The sequence below is a fragment of the Apodemus sylvaticus genome, chromosome 2, assembly GCF_947179515.1.
Source record: "Apodemus sylvaticus chromosome 2, mApoSyl1.1, whole genome shotgun sequence".
NCBI lineage: Eukaryota > Metazoa > Chordata > Mammalia > Rodentia > Muridae > Apodemus > Apodemus sylvaticus.
The window spans coordinates 26427516-26435946 of record NC_067473.1 but is presented as its reverse complement, the minus strand read 5'-3'; the positions used below and the strand labels follow the sequence as shown (position 1 = coordinate 26435946).

General features: G+C 43.9%; 1 pseudogene; it reads right to left on the bottom strand.

Annotated features, from left to right (window-relative positions):
• Nucleotides 1–270: 270 nt before the first annotated feature.
• Nucleotides 271–6374, bottom strand: LOC127677809 (disks large homolog 5-like; annotated as a pseudogene).
• Nucleotides 6375–8431: the final 2057 nt, after the last annotated feature.

The following is an 8431-nucleotide window of genomic DNA, read 5'->3' as shown; positions in this document are numbered from 1 at the left end:
AACATGTATCATCCCAATAACCTAATAGCAAAACAATAAAAAACAGAACTTCAACCAAAAGTCTAACAGTAAATTATATGAAGCACAGTTCTCTCACTGCACTCTTAGGAACACAGATGTACAGCCTGTTTCTCCTCTTGGACACTTGGTGGCAGGGCAGTCCTCAGTTCTCTCTCAAGGGGTGTTGTCAGAGCAGGAAAGGGAATGACATCCTGAATCAGCTGGCTCATTGGCTGGGTAGTTAGGGCCTATTCGCCCTGAGGAATTGAATTATGTAGAGGAAGATTCATCCAGGAAATTATGTGGTTGTTGAGGATGGTGCTCTGCAGGGGGTTCCTGAGGTGGAAAATCATTCTGCATGAGGCGCTCATCCTGGTCTGTGGAAATTTCAGCTCTTGCTACCATTTCTGGGACCTGGAAGATGAAGGCAGATATTAAGATAGAGGCTTGGTGGGGACATAAATATCAGCTGTCAGGCTGCTGCCTCCCACTACCTCAGCAGGAAAGTTATCATTGATCTTTGAACTGACACCATTGCTGTTATAACTGCAGGCAGGGCAAAATATTCAGCAACACTCACAAATACATAGGCTGAAAAATGTCACTCAGACTTCTATCAGAGCAAACCAATAAATGGGCAATGGGAAGAGACATCATTGGGTTCCCCCAAAAAAGCAGAAGGAAACATGCCACCCTGATCAATTAAAATGAGGAGCACTCAATAATATTTCCATTTGGTTGTTAATCCTTCAAGTTGTTTCCCACCTGGGAAGTCACATGACCCTTGCATGACCTCTGTCACAGGACCTAGAAGTTGCTAAAAGCTCTGCATGGCATCTCCCCTATAATGAGCACATGTAGGAATGTGTCTGGTTATTCATCTGTCACCCTTATTGTACTGTAGTTTCAAGCAGAGCACCAAAGTACACTCAACAATAATTCAGTATCTCACAAGAGCCTAACATCCCAGAACACTTGCACATAGACAGAGCAATGAACAACTACACTCCAGGAGGTCAGTGACTGCTTGAGCATGTGGATTAGAAAGGTGCTAGGTGAAAGCAAAGATGGATCCAATGGAAAAATGGTATAAAACAGTATTAGCCTGATTGAGTTGCTTGTCCCTACCTGATGTTGGGTTTGGAGGTTGCTGGTCTTCTCCTGTTCGTCTTTACCATTCATGTTCAAGCCAACCAAGTATTTCTCTATGAGAGACCAGTCAAGAAGTACTTCCTTGTTCTCTTGCATCAGCATGAACCTTCTCTTCTTCACAAGCATCTTCTCCATGAGGAGCCGGCTATGCAGGTTGCTGGAAGCACACTCTGTATAGTAAGATCCTCCTCCCCTTCATACTTACAGGTCCCATTAAGCCCACCAGGACCCAGGTTCCCATGAAGACCTAATGCAATACATCTCAATACATCCATCACAGCTGCACAAATAGCAAACAGCAACTTGAGGGAGTAAGGATTGCTGCAGCCCAAATACCAGTAAGTGTCCACATTTCTCCAAAAGAAAGGGGAATCTCCAACTATCCATAACAGCCCAATGCAATGGGGCAACATCTATTAGTAGGGAGCAAATCCCATCAAAGAAGGTCAGTAGAACCAAGAGGAAGGCATTCTGTCCTTGTATTATATCACAGTGAGGTCTGTAAAACCCTGCCTGAGTACCAGAGGCCTAGGACTGCATAATAACCCTCTCATGAACTAAATCACTTTTCTATCTAGAGACTTCTGAGTCAGCCTTCATAATACTGGGAGGGGTAACAGTTTCTTACAGACTTATAAAAATTGAGTCCAAAATCTTAAGGCACACTGTTGGCTAAACATCAGAAGGGATAGAACAAGACCTGCAGATTCTCCAGTATAGAAAGAATGGAAGGCAGAAATGGCCTTTCCACAACTGGTGGCCTCCCTCACTGGTACTTACTTATAGAAGTTAATCTCCTTCTTGAGCTCCTGGATGTTCTCTTGGGCCCCAATCTTCTCCATCTCTATGTTGTGAAGAAATGACTTGATCTCCTCCTCCTTTAACTTCAGTTGTTCCTACATTGGATTCAGCCTCAGGAAGGTCCTGTTCCCAGGAACAGAGAACTCCATGAATGTGGATGGTAAAGAATACAACATCTCAGGCTGGGTCCTGTACTACCCCAGGCCCAGAAAACCACATTCTAGATTCTATATACTTGGATATTCTTCAGCTTTGGAAACTTGTTTTCCTGTCTCCAGGGTAGCAGAAGCTAGGCATCCAGGTGGAGGGTGCCATGGCTCCCTGTGTTCGCTCAGTAGGGCTGGAGATGCAGTCTAAGCAGCTATAATCTCAAGAGCCTAGGCCACAGATCTTCGCCCACCAGAAACCTGTGGTTATATATTTCCTATTTTCACAACAGGAATTCTAAATCCTGAGTACCTTATACCTTAGAGATGGACATTACACATAATTGTGGAGATGAGACCAGGTATCATCACATCTTTATAATCTGCCCAGGAGATACAAATGTATGAACAACTGTGACCCTAGAGCCAAAGAACAGTGCTGATGGGGGCTCCCAGAGCTCAGCATTAACATATACTTGAAACTGTCTTACAGGTAAATCATCAAGACAAAACCCAGACTCCTAGATTCCAAAGTGTGAATGGCAATATAAAAATAAAAAGTGCATGCACAGGTAGGTGCATGTGCACACACACACACACACACACACACACACACACAGAATTGGACACACATACAAGGAGAAATGGAAACAGAGTCAAAGAATGAGAGAGACAGATAGAAACGGAAAGAGCACAATGAGATGCAGAAGAAATGCATGCAACATTTCTGTCTCAGAATATAAGGCCTGTGAAGAGGAACAGGCAGAGCATCAGGCGTCTAGTCAAGCACTGAGATGAACAATGTAGACCAGGCCTCCCCAGCTGCTTCCAGGAGCTTCCAGCACTCAGTCACCTGCCAGGCAATTACAAACACTCAGCACAAACTCACAGCTCCTATGAACTCACAAAGCCACCACATGTCAAGGGCTTTCCAAATGCACCCTGGGACTCATTTTCCACTATTTCTATCCCTGAATTCTTCAGTCCCACAACAAGTCCCTCTTTTCCTCTGGAGGGATCAGAAGAGGCCATTTACCACATCGTTCCTGAGCAAGCTTCAGGTTCTGCCTTTCCTCTAAGAAGTATTTTGGGACATGAGGTTGGGCACAGGGACATTCTGGTGGTACAGTTTCCTAGAAAACCCCTCCTTAAAAGGGTAAGATGAGGGTGACATTGTTGACCCCAGACTGACACCACTGTGTTTGGAGCAATGCATACCTCTTGTTCATGGCTCCCTCTGTGATGGAGATCAGGCGATCATTCACCTCGTTTCTCTCCTGGGTAATGAGCTGCAGCTCTGTGGTCAGCTTCTCCTCTTCTTGGCCTGCTTCTTGCTTAGGATAGTTGCAGGGGATGATGTCTGCCTGCCAGCCCCTGAAGGTAGAATAACACTGGTGAACTTTCATGGTGGGGACACAGAGTGTAGACAGACAACCCTGAGACCTGTACAGAAGGACAACAGGCCTAGAACCCAGTGACACCACACAGGGTTTGGTTCAGGCTTGAGATGCCTCCTCAGTGCATCTCAGATCTCCCATCACCGTATAGAGACCTGGAGATGTTAACAGACAGGTGTGTCCTCTGTCTCCCTACACATGTTTAAGATGACCACAGAGATGGCTTTCATGGCTTATTAACATCTGCACAGGGTGCATCTTGGCTTCAGAGTCCTCAGTCCTGTGGTTATACAAATCAGATGATAAATTCATGGTCCACAAGTATATGAGTACTTGGAGATGTTCAAATCTCCTACCCTGTTACTTGATGCCAGGGACATGGGATTATAACATCATGCAGCGTGAGAACATGCTCAACACACTGATCAGATCCCCCTCCTGAAACACCAAACACCCCAGAAGTATCAATTGAATCACATCTCTGTCTGGGTGTATCCCCTGGTACGGATTTTTGTATGTAGTACAGAAATGCTTCCTACCCACAGCTGGTGATAAAGAAAGGTAGGGTGGGAACTGTCAGGGTGAGGAGAACATAAGGTCATGGCCTGGAGCACAATTCTCTCCCTGCTACTACTGTCAGATAGCCACTGAAGCTAAATGAAGCCATGAGAGTGAAGTGCAGTGATGCCCTGCCCTAAATTTGCATAGGTTAGACCCTCTGTGACTCCTGATGGTCTCATTCTGTCCCCTGTAACACCCACTATACCCATTGAAAGTAAAGACTTGGAGTTCACAGAATAACAGCTTTGACCTTGCCATCTCCTGCCTTAAGGACTAGAGAAAATAATGTTCTGAAATCCTTGATTTTCAAGAATTGTGATAATCATGAAAGTTCTTTTCCTACCCAGACACTGCAGTTCCTGTGCCCCATTGTTAGAAAGGCCAGCTCAGGCCACCCCTGCACATCTACTTCCCCGAACTTACTCCACATTCCCCAAGACCATCTCCTTCGTCCTTCATTACACTCAGAAGAAAGGGCAGTTTCCTTCCTCCTCTCTCTAGTCTCTCTCCCATCTTCCCTCACTGTCCCAGAAAGTTTTCTCAGTCAGGCAAACATGTCTATGGAAGTATCCTCTATACACTGATTGAGAAACCTCAGTGTCCGTGTTGTTGCTACAACACTGGTTACAATAGAGAGGATGCCAAGAACTCTCTAGGAAACAATAGAATGTTCAAGAAGGGACTGCTGATGTCATGGGTACAGCTATTGGCTCCCTGCTAATGTTCTCCCTATACTGATAGAAAGCTGAGCTGCCCTTTCCTGGAGTCTCCCCTGGGGCTTAGCCATCAAGCCCATCCTCCTTCCAAAGCCAGAGTTTGCTCTAGGCTTGATTGGCAATACCCAAGTCATCCCTATGTATCTTTCTGAGTGTTTACTTTTCAAAACCTTCTCAGAAATGTCTCATCCTACCTCAGAATTTTTGCAATCAGCTATATGAACTATTAAAATCTGCTGAGAACTCACTCAAGTTTTAATATGCATTCAAAATTTCTTCTTTCTCATCATGTACAGGTTCATGAAATCACATCCAGGCAGTTCCTGCAGGGCAGGTTGTAATGTGGGTATGTGTTAGGGGGGACAGTCATGAAGCCTGTGTTTAGCATTTCAAAATTGCCCCAAGATGCCTTAGGAGAGAGAGAGAAACAGTATCTTTGTGTTGGCAATAATTTTGAGATGTGTTGGTAGGGGATACTATAATATTTGAGCCACCAATGGAAAGGCCCTCAGGCTGAGTTGAGGCTCTCATCTCTGCACCAGAGTCACCAAGAGAAGATTGCTTACAGCCCTCTGTAAGCTACAAAATGAGATTCTGTCAGAACAAAATAAAATAGTCAACAGCAATAAAGTGTGTAGGATAAAATAATAGATATAGGTTAGTGCACAGAGCATCTCTGTTTGGGTTCACGATTGGCTCCATAAACCACACAAATACTTATCAAAGGAAGATAGGGTATTGAATTCAGATCTTAATACTGATTGATCAGAATGATTGCTAAATTTTTTGTTGTTAAGCAATGACCCAAAACATTTGTCTTTGTCAACTTATAAATTCAAAACAAGACAAAACAAAACTAAACAAAACAAAACAACCACAAGTAGCTCATATGAAGTGGTCAGTTCTGATCAGGCCATTTCAGATATAAGAGTGCATAGTGGATCTTAATTTGATGGGTCTCATGTAAATGTTTTAGAACCTTGTAAGTTTAACAAACATCATACTAAACACAACGGGATTTGATCACCATGACCTTGCTCTGAGACAAGTTTGTTTTTCTGTGTCAATGATTGGCAGGCATATTACAGCAACAATCTGAAATTGTTGGGGCAGACATAGAAAAAATGGCTGTAGTTATGCTGGTGTGTATATGCCTCAGCATTAGAAAATCCAGTTCTCTTCCAGTGACTAGTACTGACCTAAGAGTCCTAGGAGCCCCACTTGTAAGCCTAGCTACTAGAAAGTGGAAGCAGGAATGTTTGAGCTGAAGGTTAACCTGGAAAGCCAGGTAGAGGACAACATGGAATATTTGAGACACTGTTTCAGGAAACAACACTGAAAAATACTATACACCCAAGGCCTCAGCTACAAATCCTTGTTTATTATAAAGAATTTACCATTCTCTCCTTACCAGTCTTTCATTCTGGGAAGATGGAGAAGTAGAGATGATTTTTCTTTTCTAAAGATTTTGTTCCCTGGGTCCAGATTAATAACAAATGAAAGTGGTTATGACTTTTTGAACTACTGAGTATTATCCACTGCTGCTGGCATGATACTGTGCCAATGACAATCTCTAGCTTCCCTGAGTGCTGCTGCCCCATTACGAAATATCAAGTGCTGAGGCTAAAGCCCAGTGAACCTTTCAAGGGGATAGACAGAAGTCATCAGAGATACTCCACTTCCATGTCCTGAGATTAAATCAAGCAGACACAATGGGGACCTAGTAGTCTAATTAGCCATACATCCTTCTCCCACTCCCATGTTTCTTAGTTCAGTACAGGACAGAGTTTATGCACCTTTATCCCAGATTTATCTTGATTTATTTCCCCAGAGCCCAGACCTTTTAGAAAATTGGGTGTAGTCAAGCAATTGCTGCCCTCAATAAGATTTGAAGATCATTGCCCTGCGGTCTGAGGTCACCACCATCTTGGCTCCTGTGACCAAGCAGCCAGCTCAGCCAGAAATGCAGGGAAGACGAGAGTGAAAGATTGCTTGGGACACAGCCCTCCTGGGTTCCTTCTGCACGTAGGAACTGGGCAGCTCTACAGGTGTCTGGCCACGTATCCTGCAAGGGAGAATCTGACTTGCATGGAGTCCTGCACTTAGAGGGAGAGAGCCCTGCTTTCAGAGACCTGTGCCACATCTGACAAGGGGAAGATCTCACTTCCTGACACTCTCTAGAGAACTGGCAGGAGCAGGTTAATCGCCACTGCCCTGTTCCATTAGATGTGGTAGACGTGTGCCACATCTGACAAGGAGAAGATCTTACCTCCTGATACTCTCCCGAGAACTGGCAGGAGCAAGTCATTTGGTAAGAATCATCCAGCACCCATAGAGAACCAGAGCCTCTCACTCACTACCTGGGCACTGAGAAGGCTGAGCAGCATTGCTCAGGCCCCTCCTTTCAGGTAAAAAACACAGTCTCTGTTCTCCTTCTTAGGAGCTCCTGTTGAGGCCCCCAACTTGTCTAAACATGGTAAGGTCATGCTGTTATTTTCCCTAATGATATAATTCTTTTGATAAGGCTTGCCCCCTTCCATATCTGTAGCAAACTTGTCATATCACAGCCATCTATATCATGTAATATGCCTCTCAGTCATGGATATAAAACAAAAGAAAAATCTTGATTCAGAGCAGAGTCATGCTGACCATGTACCATGGAATGTTCTGTATGTTGTGAGGTTTGTTAATCTTACTAATTTCTACATCTATATACTTCCCATAGCCCCATGAAATTCAAGGTCAGTATTACTATTATGTCTAAAATAGCTTGAGTCAGGGTCCACATAGGGCAGTATTTCTAGCCCTTGTGCATGAGCTCTTGTGGTTTTTACACAGAGCTGTCCCTGAGAAATAGGTAGTGCATATTATTGATCTGTTGCCCTGATTGGTCAGTCTTGAGGTATGCATTCAATAAACCATCCCTGTTTAGCTGGATTCAGGGTTTTTTTTATTTTTAGTTATTGGTTTTTTGAGTGAACCCTGGACAAGAACCCTTCCATTTCGCAGCACTTAGGAGTGTGAGCCAAGGTCAGGAATGGTGATATCTTGCAATACATTATGTGACAGTAGGATGGGTGATTTATCCCTTGTGATAAGGATCAGGGGTGTCCTTGGTGCTTTTTAGGTCCCCATAGGCCTTGTGCAACACCTTCAAGAGCCCAGGTCTGATTTTCCTTGGGACCATTTTGTTCCCATGATGATGCACTCAGACATGCCTGGGAACAACCAGAACAATTGACAGAGATCTGGATTTCTATAATGAAGGTAACATTGCCAACTTATGTTGCAGGATATTTGTTTTGATTATAAACTATAAGATTGTGTTATTTACTGAAAACAAACAAACAAAACATTTTACGGTTTAGCCCAGCCCTAGCACAGACCTTTAACCCAAGAGCTTTTGGTTCATTTTACTTTTTTGTCCTGTGGCTCAACACTAGCACACACCTGTATTGTAAAGCAAAAGAAAGTCAACTCCAGGTCAAGAGGCAGAGCAAGTAACCCTTGAAAGGGAATGAATATAAGTAAACCAAAGGAAGGTCTTTAAGTTGAAAGATACTGAGGACAGAGTGGAGTAGGAGGATCAGGTGAGGGCTTGACCTCTCTGACCTGGCAGGTTTTCACCCCAGCATCTTGCTCCTGAGTCTTCATTGTT